Source organism: Callorhinus ursinus, unplaced genomic scaffold (assembly GCF_003265705.2).
Source record: "Callorhinus ursinus isolate GAN/ISIS: 27379988/994484 unplaced genomic scaffold, GSC_fseal_2.0 scaffold13, whole genome shotgun sequence".
NCBI classification, from domain to species: Eukaryota; Metazoa; Chordata; class Mammalia; order Carnivora; family Otariidae; genus Callorhinus; species Callorhinus ursinus.
In genome coordinates, this window is record NW_027397075.1 from 23,379,585 (window position 1) to 23,399,197 (window position 19,613).

Here is a 19,613-nt window from a genome sequence, read left to right on the forward strand (position 1 = left end):
CATCACGTCTGGATCAGGATGAGGCTCCCCGTATGGACTTCTCTTGATTTAGAAACCGTGAACTAGAAGACAAGTCATATGCCTCCCGACACACAGTCCCAACCTATAACAGGGAGGCAGTGATAAGATAACTACAGTAGATACTTTTGTTTAAGTGGCAGGGGTGGGGGATGAAGAGCACAGACCAGTCCTGAGCCCATAGCAGTTTTGAAATCCAGCCCAGCCCACACCGCAAGGCTTCCAAGCTCAGAGAACAGGGAAAGCTATTGGGCTTGGATCTAGTTCTGCTCCCTGGGGGAGCTTTCCTAATCTGTGGTTCTCAGAAGCTCTTTGCTCCCCTCTGTGTTGTTCTTTCTCTTCCATAAGAAATAGCCTGTGTTTGCTTCCAACTTTCTTAGTTGACTTCCTGCTAGTAGAATCTGAGGCCCCAGAGACCTCTGTTCATTTTAAAGCATCTCTGTCCCTTTTTTTTTTTTAGACCAAAAGGGCATAATCCCTTTAACCTTTGTAGACTTAATTTGTATCCAGTCATAAACCACTCTGTTAGCAAAAACCCTGATGCCAAACACTTGGCGATGGGTCTTCTCTCCTTTGGACTGTGATTCAGGCTGCTTCAGGACCTGTCCCTTAGAAAGTTGCCGGGAGCTCTTTGGCTGGCTGAGGGGGCCTATGAACCGCCCACCACTTTCAGTCTTTCTGAGATCTTGACAAAGAATCTTACTCTCACGTCTGTCATTTCATCTGTACCCTGAGGCCATTTCTGACTTGGAGAGTATTTTGCTGAATTGAGCAACTCTTCTAGATTCTCTACATTTTCTCAAACTTCTGCATGAAAATAGAACAGCGCTTCTGACCATATACCATTAACACTTTGATAACCTGCCTGAATAATCTCCTTAGCCAGGTCCACAAACCCATTAGTCAATGGGTTATTTCAGTTATCTGTTGAGGTGAAATAAACAACTCCAAAACTTAGTATTATTTCCCGTGATCTGGGAACAGGATGCACAGCTTTTTGCTCCAGTAATGTTGGCTGGGATCTCTCATGTGGTTGTGGTTAGCTGGGACAGTGGCTGGATCTGGACTGTCTGGGGGCTAGTCAGCTCTTGTTCTCCCCAAGTGGACACTCATCACTCAATAATCTAACCCTGGCTTTCTACCAGGCAGCTGGATCCCAAGAGGGCAAAAGTGAAAATTGCAGGACCTCTGAATTCCTGGGCTCCTAGAACATGACTTTGGCCACATTCTGTTAGTCAGAGCAAGTTCACAAGGTTGGCAGCCCACATCCAGGGGAGGGGCAAGAGATTCTAGCAGAAGCATGCCAGTTCAGGAAAGGGAAATTGTTATGCAGCAAACTTTGGAAACAATTTCCTATAGCAGGTTTGATGGTGTGAGCAAGAAATAATTCAAGTTGTCTTTCCTTTGTCCTGGACAAGACCAGCTCATAGCCACTGAATTGAGCAGGAACTACAAGCTTTCGTTTGACCTGCTGAACCATGCTGTATGCTGGGGCCCAGACCAGCACAGGCGTCCATGCTGTGTGAGCCCCAGGCTGTCAACGTCGTGGGAACCCCTGAAGAGCTGGGAGTATCAAACACACAGTGGGCAGATTGGTGTTTACTCTTGGGCTTGGTGACCTAGTTGAATTCTTTTCTGAAATGTTGTGCCCCCGGGATGATGGATTTTTCTCCCCAACTACAAAGTGATCTTTGCTAACTGGCTTTATTTTTCCCAGTGGCTACTATTTCTCTCTGAGCCTGCCCTCAACCCTGGTTGGCTTCCAGGATTTCTGTAATCAGTCTAGGCTGGGAGTTGATGAGGCTTGGAGGTCCCAGGGAACCTACAGCATTCTCCAGGGCTGCCCATTAAATCCATTTGCAGGATTCAGAGTGATTCAGGGACTGAGACAGTAAGCGGAGCATCTGGTAATCTCGGCCAGCTCTGGGGACTGGTGCGTGGTAGTTCAAACCAGTGGAACAGGGGTGCTCACATGTCTCTATAGGTAATGTAGAGTCCCTGGATGGGTAGTGTTAAGATGGACATAATTCTCAGAAGCCACCTGAGAACCCCTGGCCTCTCCTTACTTTTAACCTGACCTTTCACCCTAATCCTTCAGGTGTGAGCTAAACTGTCACTACTCAAAGTTTGGCCCTGGGACCAGAAGCATCTTTTTTCCCTGGGAGCTTATAAAGAAGCGCAGAATCTCAGGACCCACCCAGCCCTACCTGATTCAGGATCTCCATTTCATTAAGATCCCCAGCTGATTTGTATGCACAGAAACATTTGAAAAGTTCTCAACTACCCCATTCAGCCCTCTTGTTCTACAAGCCCAGCACACCCTCCTAGGCGTTCACACTATCGGGTCGAAGATGGGTCACAGAAAGGCTGTCACCCTCTCTCACAGCACAGGGTGCCTTGTAGATTAAAAGTGGTCGGTTTCTGCAGAGTGCTAGATGTAATCTCCTGCATCTTCCTGAGGAGAGCTCTGCATGCACACACAGGAAGGAGCAAGGAGCTTCACTTGCTTGCGCAGTTAAGTGGATTCAGGCAGTCTGTGAGAGTGATCTGGGGACCAGCTCTTCCATCCCTGCCTGTTTTTGGCCCTGAGTACCACGACCTGTGGGGAATGGGGATCAGTGTGAACCAGTGAGGCTCACAGCACTGTTTGGAGGGTTCTGCCCTCAGCATGGTAGTGAATGTTTTCCTCTTCCTCTGGTCTGGTCCGTTGGTGGTCAAGTGATGATGCTGAGAAACCCCGTGCAATCAATCTCCACTGGTCGAACACCAGGTTTGGACTGTGGGCTTTAAGGTGGGGGAACGGGCAAAATAGGTGAAGGGGACTAAGAGGTACAGACTTGCAGTTATAAAATCAAGAAGTCATGGGGATATAAAGTACAGCATAGGGAATATAGTCAATAACATTGTAATAATTGTGTGGTGATGGATGGTACTAGACTTATCATGGTGAGTGCTGCATAATGTGTAGAATTGTTGAATCACCGTGTGATCACCTAAAACTAATATATCAACTATACTTCAGTTTAAAAAAAAAAAAACAAGTTGGAAAACAACAAAAACCAAGGTGATACAAGTTGGAATGTCTGCCTCGCCTGCCTCTGTCCCACAGAAGTGCTAGCATTTTATGTGGCCACCAGACTTCTAGAACTTACAAGCCACACCAGGAAATAGGAGTCTACAAACAGGTTTGTATGCTGGCGAACCAACCCAAGCATCAGCCTGGAGATAAAAAGCATAAATGAGAGGGTAGTTCTTAGATTAATAACATATTTGCAAGGAATTCATGCTTTCAGAGTGTTTTACATGATCACATTTGACCCTGTCAAGGGCCAAATGACGAAAGCAAGCCATCAAATCAAATATTGCGCAAACTCAAGATCCCTTCCTTCATGGAGCTGACATCCTAGCAGAGCTGAATCTGTTGCACTAGGATGAATAGGAAAATCTTAAAAGAAAAACAAATACATAAAAGTAAAGAGCAAATTTGTGGAATAGAAATGGCGCTTGGCTCCATGTCCCATCTTCCCTCAGGCCACCCTCGACCTCTAGAGCAGTATTTGCAAAGGGACCCAGGAGAACTTGTCTAAGTACCACACGTCTTGGATTTTAAAGATTATTTTGAAAGAAGCTGGTTCCCTTCTGTCCTCCCCTCCATCCTACCAGTGGAGGGTAATGGTGCAGAGGTCGGGAATGGGGCAAGGAACCTGTGTCCCGAAAGCGGGTCCTTATTGCCAACTTTTTCTCTTCAGGTGCAATGTAAGGACCCTGGATTCTGTTCTCTTCAGGCCACTAAGTTTTACCATTCCTAAAAAAAAGAAGGTACTGACTGAATGCCTGTTTAACTTTTACCTGATCTTATCTTTCAAATGCAATAGGATATTCAAGACTCTGGATTCAATATTTAGCATTGTTCCACACAAAACACTAAAGGATCCAAATTTGTAGCAAATTCCCATGGCAGTTTTAAAGTTGAGCTGCTATAGTAAATAATGGGGCATTCTTGATATGTGAATATGGAATATGTGTGCAGGGAAAGGAAATAACATTGTACTTTATAAGCACTATCTTGAGAATAGAAAATGCAGTGTCCTAAATATAACTATATTGGCCAAAAAAATTTCATTTCAGAATTTGGGTGGCCAATCTTTGGACCTGTGAGCATGCTTTTATTTTTACCAAGACCTTATAAATATTGGGATGTAGTCACTGACTAATTGGCTTATTGCACTAAAAACAAACAAAAAAATGTTAAGAAAAATATTCACGCCCTGATAACCCAAATGAACAAATTTAAAATTTTTTAAAGATGTTCCAATATAATGAAAATTGGCCAAGGTTCACAGCTTATTTTCTATGAATATATTTTTAAAAGAGTTTTATTTTGAGGAGTAAAAGTCAAACACGGTATTTGCTTCTAAACCAACAGAGTCTGAAAAGTCCTACATGAAAACCATACATGACACATAGATAATCAGGAACCATAACTGAGATTCGGCCCATTTACTTACTATACAACTGTAAACAAAATGCACTGAGAAATGGTCAGTGAGTGGCAGGTGGGCCCCAGCTCAGCAGAAAAGAGACACAGATCAACATGGCACATGACATCTGTGTCTTCTCTGGATGAGAAACAATTTCATCAGAGTGAGTGATGGTCGTTATCCACAAGATGATGAATGTTGGACTTGTGCGTGTGTATGTATAAACATGTTCATTAAAATGCATTTTTTAATGTGTAGTTCTAAGAGGTTGCTGTTTCAATTCCTACCCTGAAAAACTCCTCTTGTCTTTTCCACCTTGCACTAGTATTGTATTTGTTTCCTTCTGTGTGAAAAGAAACTGGTCAGTGACTTTCCTCTGTGTGAAAGCCATGTCAAGGGCTAGTGAGCTCTATGGTTCCATGGTTACCATATTTTTAAATGTAATCACAATATGTGGTCGAGCAAAGGATTTTTGTTTCTTTCTACCCAGATGATGAGTTTAGACCCTAAAATACTGAAATTTCTAGGACAGTGTGATTGCTAATTTATGGGATAAGATGATGGGGATTTATGAAATCAAGACTGTTCAGGAAAAGCCAGGAAATGTGATTTGATGATTTCAGAGCTACCTGATTCATTGGGAAAAAACAAAACAACAACAACAAAAAACCCTGTTCTCTGTGAGTTCGCTGTCAGAAACCAAATGAAATAATTAATGAGCTGCAGCAACTGAATCTTTGAGTTGCATTTATATGAAATCAATTAGTTACTTGTCTACCGTGAGTCATGATTGCCAATTGATGGTACATCACAATTAATTTTGAAAAATCAGGATCTTAAAAACGTAGTGGTATTTGCTCAATTTAGTGAGTAACACGAATGGAAGTTCGGTGAGCCAAGGGTAGTTTGGGAGAGTAAAAGCCAGGATCCTGTCTCTACACAGTAGGTGGTAGGCAGACCGCAGAGGTGAGTAAGGAGGAAGGGGCTCAGGTTCCTTTTTATCTACTTACCCGCTGTGTGACCTCCAGTGAGATGCTGAACTCTGTAGGCCTCGAATTCCTCATCAGCAACACCAGGGTCACAGAGCCTGCCTTGTTGTTTGTTGTGTAGATCACACTAGTTAGTGTATGTGAAGAGCATAGCACAGTGTTTGGCCTTTTTATTATGTGTTTGTTAGGATCACGAATGTTATTTGTGTGCACACTGCAACTCTAGTTCAAATCAGTTTTATTTTACTAACAAATAATGAGTTCTTATTATATGCTTTATGCTCTGCTGGAAACTGGGATGGTTACATCAAATTAAAAGAGAAATAGTTTCACTCATTTCTTAACTCAGGCAAAAGACCGTGTGGACAAAGCATCCCATGATGGGGACCGAAACTACCTCTCAAATAATAAGGACTGCCCTGACACCAGCAAGGCCCCACGTGATTGATCCCAAGGCAGAGATCGACCTGACCTTTACTGCCTCAGCTGCATGCACCCACCTGCCTTTGTTCCAATTTTCCTTATATAAACCTAGAAGTCTTTTCAGCACTTTGGAGAGAGTCTTTGTGACTTAGTCCACTGTTGGCCTCACAGAAATAAATTCCTTTCTTGTTTCACCACCAAAAAAAAAAAAAAAGAGAGAAATAGTTTCTAAAAATGTGAAGCTCTGGGTAGATAAGAAGGATTATGCAAATTATCTTTATATATACAATTGTGAATTTCATTTATTAAGTACAAATCCTTATACAAACACACACCCTCACAGAGTTTTGCTTTCACCCATCTGCTCATGTACACACGCATGTGTGCCCGAACACACACATATCTTGGACAACTGATATCTTGACTCTTGAATCCACAGGAAGTCATGTGGTCTTCTCAAACCTACAGCCGCTTCTGATTTTTGTTGATTGGTCATTTGGTTGGTTTTCTGCTCTTTGTTTTGGTTTTAAATTGAAGACCCCTACACACAGGCAACATTGAGAGCTCTCATCTTGATGTTGATGGGACACGTCCTGCAATCTGGGCCAGGCTTTTGCATCCGGGTGTGACTTAGTTGGTCCATCCTGTAGCCTGCTCATTTCTTGCTAGCAATATTCTTCCTGACTGCGGATGTAGGCTTTTGATTTACCTAACTTAGAAACCTCTTCCTTGTCCCATTTGTTTCATAGATGGCTGTGAACACAGATGTTCACGGCTGGTTCATAAATGGTATTATTAACATTTTCTATTAGAATCACCGTATGATTCAAGCCCTCCTAGGAAACGTGCTGTCTGGAGGGGTCAGCTAAGGCTCTGTGCTCTCCACATCTTTTCCATTCTTCCTTTCTTTCCCACCCTTTCTGTTCCAAAGTGGGTCCATTCCCTCCCTAAGTACTGAAGGAGACTTCATTCATTCATTCATCATGTAGACAGTCAGCGTCCACTTTGCAACACAGGAGTATTTCTGGAACCAGGAGAATCCTGTTTTTGCCTGTGTCATTCCCATGTAGAAGTCTGAGAAAAGTACCCAATAATTTTGCAGCCTCATCATAATATTTAATTGGAATTTCTTTTTTTGCTGAATTTTTGTAGTCTAGGAAAAAATCACAACATTCCTGCTTTTCATTTTGCCTGGAAGGAGATGAGCATGGTTGGTGGAAACTGGATTCTTTAAGTAGTTGAAATTCTTTGAGCCAGTTGGAATTAAGAGGTTGGTGCATTGTAATTAGTAGGTTGGTGTGAGGCAGTCAGAGAAAATGGAATATTCTGTCACAACCTGAAAAACACACATTTCATCCTTTATTTGATACGGATCTGGGGGCTTGCATGCATTTCTACTATATGACGTCCAACTTCCTGTTCTTTGTTTTTTTTTTTTACAGGGATATAGGGAAAAATATGTGTAAATTAATGAAAACAAAATTAGGATGCATACTAATGCTCTGTTGGCTCAGTTTAGAATTCGTGTTTTTGTTTATTTTCCATTCTCAGAGTTTGGTTTTGTAGAAAAGGCACACAATCAGCATTCTTCAAGAGGCCCAGACTCCAGTGGGAGGATCACAGGATTTGTCAACAAACGTGTCTGATGTTACCTGTAGTTTAGTAGTTGTGGCCACATTGGGCAAATGTCATAACCCATCCGATCCTCAATTAACTCATCTATAAAACGGTATAATACTGCCGGTCTCCTTGATGGCTTTGTAAATTGGATTTAGATAATGTTTATAAAACAACAGATAATGGAGCTCATAAAAGGGAGTTGCTGTTTTCATTTTTATTTTTGTTTTTCTGGTGCAGGACATTGAGTTTCAAATTTACTTAGTGAACCCTTGCTTTCTATGTAATCTGAGAGCAGGAATAACATTAAGCTGTCCATCAAGTTCTCAACTTCCCTTAAAGGAGGTTCAGGATACTAATTTACGTTGTTCTTCAGGGTTTAGGTGAAGGAAGAAGAAAGAGAAATGTGCATATTTTCAGATAGATTCTCACCCTCCGTTCCCAGGAGGGTGGTTTTCAGCCATGACTACCTGTCAGAATCACCAGGGGAGCTCCTAGAATATACTGATGCCCAGGCCACCCCCCAACACTTAAATTAGAGTATCTGGAGAGGGGCTCAGGCTTTGATACCTTTAAAAAAAATGACTTAGCAGCCAGGATTGAGTATCCCTGCTTAAAACCACCCTAGTCTAATAAGGTGTTTGATTCTTGTAGATTTCATGGCAGGCCCACACTGGTCCCTTCCCATCCAGTTTGTGGACCCAGTTTTCCCTGTTTCAGTTTAACCCTGTTTGTCCCACTTGTTCTCTCAGTGATGATGTAAAAAGGTGGCAACTTCTACTGGAATATTCCACATCTTCCTGGACTCTGGGATGTGTGTCACGTTTATTGCTGTAGCCTTATTGTCTAGCATGTGGCTCAGAAGAGAAGGGAGCCCAGTGATTGCTTTGGGATTTGAAATGGTGGATTCCTCTTCAGCCCTCACATCTCTAGGCTAAATATTATTTCAGTCAAGCTCCTGGTGTGCAGTGTCAGCATGAAAATAGCATAACCTGATGGAAAGGGTGTCTCCTTCTTGCAAAATAGCGTCTCTTCCCTGTTCCACAAGATCAACACTCAGCAGAAGCTTACAAATTAGCATTCTTGCAATGGAAATGTGGCCACGAAATGATGTTGCATGTGCCTTTGTTGCAAAATATTTAGCAAGGTACTGTGCTATTTGCTGAGGATGCAAAATCAAATAAGCAACGATCCCTACTCACCCGGGAACTCTGAGTGGAGGGGATGGAGAAACAGATGACGAGAATGCAGAGTGATAGAGCAACAATAGGAACCGGCAGTGAGCAGGCTGGGAAGGCTGTCTGTGGCTCTTGGTGGCTTAGCGAGCTCTCTCGCTTCTGTGGCTTCTGGTTCTCCCTTAGTGCTGTTCTTTCTTGGTAAATACCTGCTGTTTCACCGTGCTTCTATTTCCCCATCTGTTGAGTGATCCTAATTATGCTCTTGCTTGCTTTCCAGTATATTTCCAAGGGAAATCATCATTCTGATATAAACTCATAAGCGCTATGATTAGCAAGAGTTTAACCTCTTTGCTTCTTTCTAAATCCAATCATATAGGCATGAATAAATCATGAACCCGAAGATATCCTTCCCAATTATTTGGATTAAATAATGATTTTTCTTAAAATTGTCTTATCTTAGTTTTGCTCACCTAAATGCTTGATGGTTTTCTCTCTAGACTTTCTTGCTGCACTTCCTATTTCCCTTTGGCCGATTAATGTTTTTGCAACTTTCTTTGAAAAAGCATAAGTTGGATTTTTTTCTCATTATAATAGTAATAGCTTCTTACTGTAGAAAATTTGGAATCTACAGAGAAATGATTAGAAAAACACAATCATCCATGTGACCATCAACAAAACTTTTTTTAAGTTTGATATTTTATGCATAATTACATATGCTCATATTAAACAAAGAAATTTATATCTTAATTTTGAACTTAATATTATACCATAAGCACCTTTACATTATTTTAACATTTTAAACATTATTTTAAATTGGCCGTATAATATCCAGTGTAGTAGATTAAATTTATGCAACTCTTTACTATTGGACATGTTATCTCTTTTTTATTTTTCTTTTTCTGAATAAATTCTGCTATAGGAAATAGTTTTGTGCAAAACATTTTCTTTTTGCTCATTAACTCGAGAGCAGTTCTCAGAAGAGGGGGCAGAAGGCTAAGGAGGTTAAGCTGCTTTCTCAAGACTGTGGGATTTTCAGGGAGCGTCTAGGGCACCCTCGTGGTTACGTGCCAGGGGAACTGGGGTCATGAGGAGTGAGGACCTGAAGGAATTCTGCCTTCATGTGGTGTGGGGCCTGCTGCCCACTCAGAACAAGTGATTGTGAAAGAGCTGGAGTGTCAGGCATATGTCTCGTGGCCCTCCCTTGCCCATCACATCCGCCTTTTCTGCAGCAGAGGATGCTGACAAGCTGTGCCATCCACATGCTTCCAGACACGGCTGACCACACCACCAAGGTGACGTTGTCCACCTGCCCTTTGCAGCTGGAGGGGACACTGGAGACACCCCAAAGCTACTTTCCAGCTACTGTAGGAATCCAGCTGCCCAGGTCCCTGTTATAAACATGCTGCTGCTGCTATTAATTCCTTGCTATTTCCTGGCCTCTTATTGGCAGGATGAGCTTATTCATCTGTCTTCATCTATCTGCCCCGGACAGGGGTGGCTGTGTTCCTTCCCACGGGGTGCATAATTGTGATAACCATCATTAGGCAAGGCCTTGATGAGTAACTATTCAGAATAATTAAGCCCCTTAATGGGATGGAACCTGGATTAATGAATGGACTGGCGGCCTGCAGGCCTGCATAGCAGATCCTCCTGGCTGGTGTCAGGCGGGTGATCCTTGTTGCTCATTGCCCACAAGGCAGGTGTTCTCCGCTAAGTTCCTGGATGTGTGGCACTGCCTAACTTCCCAAAGCTGTGACTGATCCCTGCCCTCAGGACACTTGTGAACGCACATGTAAGCCACCATCTTCTTGATTTGGATGAGGTATTCCATGTTCCACAGACATGTCCAGAGAGCTGCTGGGGCCTCTGGCCCCCTTTAGGGGCTCTGCTATCTCCCTTGAGCCCAAGCCTCACCATGGAGCTCATCACTGTCCTATCTCATAAATGCCTGAGATATTTCCATTTTTCCGATCGCCACTGGCACCACCCTGTCCCACCGGACCACACGCTAACCTGATTGTTCATTCAGCCTCCAGCCCTGATCTGTACCAGTCCTTCTCCAATTTGTAGTCAGAATTTTTTTTAAATTTTTTTAATGATTTATTTATTTTAGAGCACACCCAAGTTGGGGGAGGGGCAGAGGAAGGGCATCTTCAAGCAGGCTCCACGCCCAGTGTGGAGCCTGATGTGGGGCTCGATCTCACAACCCTGAAACCATGACCTGAGCCAAAACCAAGAGTCGGATGCTTAACTGACTGAGCCACCCAGGTACCCCAGAAGTTTCTTTTAGAACAGAAAAACAGAGATTCAATTATGTTCTTCCCTATGTAAAATCCTTCAGAGATCCGCAGAGCTTTCCAGACAGGGTCCAAATTCCATCCAGGCTTACAAGAATCTTACTTAGTTCTCAGGCCTGGAACATTTTTTCCTTCCTCCCTTCCTTTGGGGGACTTTCCTTGTGTGCCTTAGGCTGGGTTATTAGTGCCTGCCATATTGTCCCCAGGTCTATACCTCCTCCACCCTGGCATCTGACACACTGGGCTGTATTTAATTACTTATCTCCAGCACTTATAAGGGTCCCTGGCACCTAGCAAGCACCCAGTAAATGTGTTGAATGAAATTGCTTAAAATACCCTTCTCTCTGTTCTGGGTGTCCTTTTATTGGAGAATAATCGTTGATGCTGACAAATATACAAGGAAGTAATATGTCTTTGTTTATATTCCTGGCAAACTTTATGTATTTCAGTAAGTGTGGTAAGTAAATAAAATTTTGGTAAGTTTTCTAAATGGAAAAAAAAATTCAGCAAATTCAGTAAATATAGTAAGTAAGTAAGAGATCAATCTTGTAGATAATTGAACTAATTGGCTAAGTAAGTAAACCAGGAAATTGAGTCCAGAGGGGATCCACGCATATGTGGTTTTGTCTCTTAAATCATAAATTAACGATAAAATCAAGGCAAGTGTATTGCTTTAAAAGGACATCATGGCTTAAAATAAATCCTAGCCTTGTTTTCTTGTGACTGCATCATCAATTGCTTAATATCTTTAATCAGTCCTTTAAAACTTCAATTTAAACTTTTTCTGTGCGCACATAGACATGTGTGTACATGTATGTGTATATGTTATATGCACAGGCGGGATAACAGCATCCCTAAGACACAAAGTCACACACACATACACACACACACACACACACACACACACACAGATGTTTTGGTGCTTATGTTACTTTGGGATGCGTTCTAGGTGTGGGATTCCTGAGTGGAAGGCAGCGGTGTGATTGCTGACAGGAGTAAAAGTTGCCACTCATAAATTGTTTCCAGTCTCCTGAGTACAAAGAGAGCTCTGTGTGGCACTTCCCTTGACACATGAAGCATCTCTTCATGTCTGCCAGCCGTACTTTGCCCAGATTTGATTGGGCTTTGGCCTTTTCTTATTAATTTTTAATATATTTTTGTAGAGTACAGTTACTAACCCCTTCTCATCTGCACGGCAAATATTTATTCCAGAATTTTACTGTTTTTCATATAGTTTGTGGTCTCTTTTGCAATAGGATTTTTTTTTTATCTTTTGTAACTGTGTATCTTTTATTGCTTCTACATAGCTAGCTTGTGGAATAGTCTCGTGGCCACTGCCACAAAGTACCACAGACAGGTGGCTTAGAACAGCAGAAATGTATTCTCTCCCAGTTCTGGAGGTTAGAAGTCTGGAATCCGTTTCCCTGGGCTGAGACCTGGGTGTCGCAGAGCAGTGTCCCCACAGAGGCTCTGGCAGCCACCACTACTGGGGGGACGCACTTCTCACCCCTTCCAGGGTGCGGCGGCTGCCCGTGTCCCCTTGGGTCGCTGGCTGCTGTGTCACTCTAGTCTTCAAGGCTGCCATCCTCAAGTATCTCTCCTCTGTCTTCACATGGCTGCCTCCCTGGGTGCGTCCAATCCCCTCTGCCTCTCTTACAAGTACATTGATTGCATCTAGGGCCCTCTCACATAATCCAGGATAATCTCGTCTCCAGATCTTTAATTTAATCATATCTGTGAAGATCCTATTTCCAAATAAGGTAAAATTTACAGGCTCCAGATTAGGATCTGACATTTTGGGGGGCCATTGTCGACCTCAGAGAGTCGGGGACCTGGGGCGGCGGGGGAACTGAGAAAAAGAGACGACAGTACAGCGAGGCACAGGGGACCCCAAGCTAACAGCCCGAGGTCCCGAGGTTTATTTTCCATAATCTAATATACTTTCTACAACGACATAGATCTATAATGATTTACAGCAGGGGCTTAGTAAGGCACATTCTTCCACATACACAGGGTTAGTTAAGTGAAGCAGTGGGAGTGGAGAAGGAATAAAGAAATCTGTAACTGGCTGTGATCAATTCATTGTAAACACCATTGTACTCAGACCTTAACACAGGATAAGAGAACAAAGAAGGGAATGCACCGTGTGCTGTTTACAGCGGGCCTCCTACCTACAAAACGTCTTCTGCTGTGTACTTTAGAACAGACCGCACACATCTCGAGGGCATTTCACTCTGATCCTTTCGGGTTATTTTTAACCCTGCAATCTCGAGTTTTCTCAGAGATCTCGGAGTCTGAACGAACGTGCACCAGTGGTTGTTGTGGCGTTCTGTTTCCCACAGGCCTTTATTTAGCCTCTCATAGCTGGGTTAAAGTTCTCCCTACTCTATGACTGTATATACCTGTATTTGCATAGATTTTCTTGAAAGTATTGGTATGTTTTTTTGTTTTTGCTTTTGTTTTGTTGTTTTTTTTAAAGATTTTATTTATTTGAGAGAGAGCAGAGCGAGAGAGATTATGAGTAGAGGGGGAGGGGCAGAAGGAGAGGGAGGAGCAGACTCCCCGCTGAGCAGGGAGCCTGATGTGGAGCCTGATCCCAAGTCTCAAGACCCTGGGATCATGACCTGAGCTGAAGGCAGATACTTAACCAACTGAGCCACCCAGGTGCTCCTCTTTTTGTTTTTTTAAAGATCTATTTATTCATTTTAGAGAGAGAGTTTGAGTGAGCGGGGCAGGGGAGGGGCAGAGGGAGAAGGAGAGAGAATCCCAAACAGACTCCCCACTGAGCATGGAGCCTGAGGTGGGGCTTGATCTCATGACCCGAGATCATGACCTGAGCCAAAACTAAGAGTTGCATGCTTAACCGACTGAGCCACCCGGGTGCCCTAGTATTGGTATGTTTTTATTCTGCTTAAAACATATTTTTCTATATGGTGTAATATAGGGGTCCTTTCACTTGTGCCAGATTAAACCACTTTATCTTTTTCAGACTGAATTAAAATAGCACCTTCATTATTGATATAATTGTGCGTGCACCATTTCTGGATTCTCTGTTAAGTTCCCTTATCTGTTGATCCATTCCTGAGCCTCTACCCTGTGGATATGATTACTGTGATTTTATGTTATGTTTTTTATAATGCTGAAGACATTTACACTTACAAATTTCTCTGAAACCAGATATTGCTTCGTTTCATGGTTTTGCTATGAAGTGCTCCACTATTTATAGCTTTCTAGAGATTGCAGAAATTCACTTTTCTTTTCTCCTGTGATGTACAGATGATCTAAGAGTGAGTTTTTAAATTTTCAAGTAGATATGATTTGTTTTATGTGTCACACGTCAATGGTCTGTTTCTCATTTTCTTAGATTATGAGCAAAGAATGAAGCTGGTAGAATATCTCCCTTCAACTGGTTTTCTTGGGTTTTCTTAATGGCCATTACAGGACAGATTTTTATAATGTTCTAAGGACAAAGAGTTATTTTAAGGGATTTGACATATAGAATGAGAAATATGTATAAATGTATACACATAATCAAGTTTATTGATATTATTATTTAATTTTCATATATTCTCATTTATTCCTTATTAGACATACCCATTTCTGAGAGACCTATTTTGAAGCTTATATTGTGGTAGGGTTTTATTGCATTACTGTTAGCTTTTGCTTTATATATTTAGCTGCTGTGTTGTTTGGCACATACCAGTTGGCAACTGTCACTGCTCCATAAATTGTGCCATAACAGAATAAGGCCCTACTCTTTCCCATCTAGTACTTTTAAGCCCTCCCAACTCATTCTAATTTTTACTGAGATTCTTTATCCTGTTGGCTGTAGGTCAGTGTTTCTCAACCTTCTCTTCATTGTCACCTTACTAAGGGAGATTTTTAGACATTTTTTTTCCTAAACCAGCCACCCCATGAGATTTTAATACCATAGATACATTGCATATTTCTTGTATGTATATGTGTGTTTTATTTATAAAAAGAGTAACTTATACCAACTTATAAAAAGAATAACTTATACCAACTCTGCGCCTTTCGGGTAGTAGCACCTCCCACTGAGAATCACGTAATAGATTCTCAGTAGAGCATTAGAACTTCCCTTGTGTCTGTTCTGTTTCAAGAATCCTTCTTTAGTGGGTACATCAAACACATATCCATATCCAGTTGCTCATCCCTTGTTCTTCTCCCCTTCATCATCTTCACTGGTGGGTAGTGTTATTTGATTAGAGTCTTTCCTTGAATATGTTCCTCATATGGGTCATGTAGGTAATAGAGTCTCTAAATGTGTATATATCTGCAAATATTTCTCTTTTTTTTGACCCTGGCAGGTAAAATCTTTGGGTTAAAGCATTCCCTTGCTTTAGTTTGTTCTTTCAGAGTCTGAGGCCACCATGTACTGGCTTAGTGTTGCAGATGACTGGCTCTGTGCCCATCTGATCCATTTTGCTCAAGAGGTAACTCTTTTTGTTTGGTTTTTGGCCAAAAGTTTGTTAAGAATTTCTCTTTCTCCTTGGTGTTGGATTGAATTCATAGAGTGTGCCTAAATGTGTCTTTCCACATTACATTTGCCTTCATCTTCAATTATCTTTTCCCAACATGTAGATGTGGGCCTTTCCTCAAGTGGGACAATTTCTCTTCTGTTATTTGAAAGCTTATTTTTTCTGCCTCTTGTTTTCTTCCAACACATCTATTAGCCACATGTTATACATTCTCGATTTATCTATCACGCTTTTCTTCCCTTATCAGCCTATGTTTTCATGTGCGCGTGCGTGCATGTGTGTGCTTTGAAATATTTCTTCCGTTAGATCTTCAGACCACTGATTTGGGTCTCAACAGTGGCCATGTTGTTCTTTAATTATTCTTCTAATTTAATTATAAAATCATAGAGCGTCAGTCCCAGCCATACTTGTCTGTTATTGAGTACTTACATTGTGTTTTAGCTCTAGCTCTGTCTTCTCGAGTAGCCTATAATATCAAGTGCCAGTGCATTCAAGCATCTTCTCTCTTGTTGGGCCCCTTAAATACATCGATATTTGACTTTTGCAGATTATTAGTGGCTTCTTCCTTTTAGGTGAAGGAGAGGAAGTATTAGGTGGTTAACTAGTTCCCCTCAATACTTCATACTCCAACACCTAGGCAGCCTGCCTGGGCTTAATTGGCTTAAATTGCGCAACACGCCTCAGCCACTGACTATCTTCAAGATGATTTATTTAAGTTTGAAATGTTACCTAATGTTCCTCACCAGGAAGGGCAAGTTTTTAAACTAGTTGATCCTCGAGCAACACGGGTGTTAATGGGGCGCCAACCCACTGAATAGTCAAAAATCTGCATATAACTTTCGACTCCCTCAAAACTTGATACTAAGAGCCTCCTGTTGACCAGAGGCCTGACTGATAACAGAAATAGCCGACTAACATATTTTGTATGTTATATGTACATTAAAGTGAGCTAAGAAAAAAATGTTAAGAAAATCATAAGAATGAGAAAACACATTTACAGCACTGTAATCTGAATTTATTGAAAAAAGTTTGCATATAAGTAGACCCATGCAGTTCAAACCCATGTTGTTCAAGAGTTTCTTTTTTTTTTTAATGTTTTATCTATTTATTCATGAGAGTCAGAGAGAGAGAGAGAGAGAGGCAGAGGCAGAGGGAGAAACAGGCTCCCTACCCAGCAGGGAGCCCGATACGGGACTCCATCCCAGGACCCTGGGATCATGACCTGAGCCGAAGGCAGATGCTTAACCATCTAAGCCACCCAGGCATCCCTGTTCAAGAGTTTCTGATGTTTAAAAGCCAAGGGGCTACAAACTGAGGGTTGCTGGAGGGGGGCGTGGGAGGGATGGGGTGGCTGGGTGATAGACATTGGGGAGGGTATGTGCTATGGTGAGCGCTGTGAATTGTGTAGGACTGTTGAATCACAGATCTGTACCTCTGAAACAAATAATGCAATATATGTTAAGAAAAAAAAGAAGAAGAAGAAGATAGCAGGAGGGGAAGAATGAAGGGGGCGAAATCGGAGGGGGAGACGAACCATGAGAGACTATGAACTCTGAAAAACAAACTGAGGGTTCTAGAGGGGAGGAGGGTGGGGGATCAGTTAGCCTGGTGATAGGTATTAAAGAGGGCACGTTCTGCATGGAACACTGGGTGTTATACACAAACAATGAATCATGGAACACTACATCACAAACTTATGATGTAATGTATGGTGATTAACATAACAATAAAAATTACCCCAAAAAAGCCAAGGGGCTTTCATATTCCTTTATGAAAACACAGTGAGAGTATTTAACTCGGAAAGCAGTTAGCCCTTACTGCAGATCTCGGCATAGAGTAGGTGTTTCAAACCTTGGATACTACATCCAAATGTCTTAGCAAAAATGTGTAGACAGGGAGGTAAGATACTGAAAACAGGGGAGAAGTTCCCCCCAAGGCCCAAGTTCATTACAGTAAGCACTATCATTAACAATTTTAAGAATCCTTGGTGTAAGTCATCAGCACATACTAACAGGAAAAGTAAGCTTTATTTAATGACAGTCTGCCAGTATCTGTGAATTTGGGAGTTTCTATTTTCATCCATGTTTGAGAGTTCTGGTCTTCATTTTAAATCTTATAAAAATAACATAGTGGGAATCGATTTAAGGCATAGAGCCAGAAATACAGATAGGTTAGAAGATCTCTTATGTTGCATTGATGCGAGATACATTATTAACAGAGAGCAAAAAAAAAAAGCATTTGTGTAAAAATACCGGCCCATTACTGGTGGGGTCTCACAATACACAAAGCACATAAGCTTTTTCTCTGTGTGAAGGGGAAGAATACAAACAGTGAACAGTTTGCATCACTGTGGAATGACCACGAGGCTGGGCCCCAGAAATCTGGGCCATGCAGACATCACCAAGCCTCCAAGGTTGTGTGACAAGATTATAGTACACAAGTCAGTGGGGTACAAGAGCTGATGAGGGAGGTCGTGTTGGCGATAACCCCGCAGGAGAACCACAGCGCCCCGCCACCTGGAGGTCCCTCTCGGCCTGTGTCCGGGCCCCTGGCTGCCCAGGCCCTACCCTCTCCTGCAGGAAACTTGAAATCCACGTAGACCCTGCAATCTGCAAGGCAGCTGCTGTTTTCTTTCTTCTGTCCTCTGCCTCTCTGCATGTTTCTTTCTCGCGCACCCCGCCCCCATCTCTTTTAAATGAGCAGTGGACAGCACCCTGCTGCACTCATTCCACACCTCCCCGGAGCACCTGCTCTGCTGGGAGCTTGCCTCCAGGCTCTGGGTGCAGAGTAACTCGTGAGCTCCACTTTGGGCACTCTTGATTTCCACACTTAGTTAAAGGAAAAGGAAGCTTTGGTGCCTGCCTTGGGGTGCAACTCCCACCTTCCCCTCCAGTACCCAGGGATGACAGAGCTTTGTCTGTGCAGGGCTGGATTATGCCAGGCGCTCCCCCCTGCTATGTGGCCCTAGGAACTGCCGTGCCGGCTCGCTCTTCTTACCTTCCAAAGTCTTAGGCTTTGATCTTTGGCTTCTCTCTTTACTGAGGCTGAAGTGCAGGAATCATGTGCTACATCCACATCCTCCATGCCCTCCGCCATCTTTTGTACCGAATCATTATTAATGGTCCATTCTTATCAAAGCAGGATAAGGCTTTGCCACTTGGGGGCCATTAAGACCAAAGCCTATTGCCTGTCTGACCCCGGAAGGCATTTGAGTTTGTGGCTGAATAACAAAGATCTGAAAAATCAATAAATGAAGACCAGTTCCTTTTATGATAAGGAGAGGGGGTCTGTGAACACACACAAGGGAAAATAAACAGGATAGGGTTGCGGTCCACTAGCCTGAGACGGTGTAATTGCTAAGGACCTATCTCTACGCAGAGTCTCCCGGAGATTAAAATTTTCTATAAAAATTTAATGCTTGTGAAAATCTTATGTAAGCAAAACCTTTATGTTTTATTTTGTATTTTTATTCCAGTCATTTTTGGGTTGTGCTAGGAATGACAGATTGCTAGGCAGAGTGTTAGTTGATTTCTGTAAAATGGGTTTTAAACCAGAAGGTGAATTCAGGCAAATCCCTGATAAGTAGCCGTGACTTTCCCCATCAGAACTTCCACTGAAAGGATACTTACCTACTACTAATTCCTATAATTCTCACACACACAAAAAAAAAACCTTTTAAAGTAAATGCTAATTTTATCTATGTTCTACTGAGGAAGAAGCTAGAGATTAGTGAGAAGAGACACAACTTGTAAATTGGAAAACCCAGGTGGAATCCAGGTCTCTCTGGGCCCAAACACAACTGAATAATAGTCTCTGCTTCCTCTTCACGTGTAGATAACGTCAGAATTCATGGAAAAGTAAGAGAAGGGTAGATTTGCACTGTAGCATTGAACTTGGGATTACAATAATTGTTGAATCGCACAGCACTCGAGAAAACATAATGTAATCTGCGTTCGTGTTAGTACTCCGGTTCTAGAACTCTCTTGAAAGAAGTTTCCATGAATATCAACTGCTGAAGTGGTTGCCTTTTAAAATTTGAATGAATAGTTTTAATTTTTAATAAGTTTATTTATACCTTTTTTAAAAGAGCATACTGTAGGTTTTCTGACTT

At 42.2% G+C, this 19,613-nt stretch overlaps 1 protein-coding gene across 3 annotated transcripts in view; it reads left to right on the forward strand.

Annotated features, from left to right (window-relative positions):
• The window catches only part of PLD5 (phospholipase D family member 5), a 405,908-nt gene that overhangs the window by 223,166 nt on the left and 163,129 nt on the right, over window positions 1–19,613 (forward strand). The window lies entirely within an intron of this gene.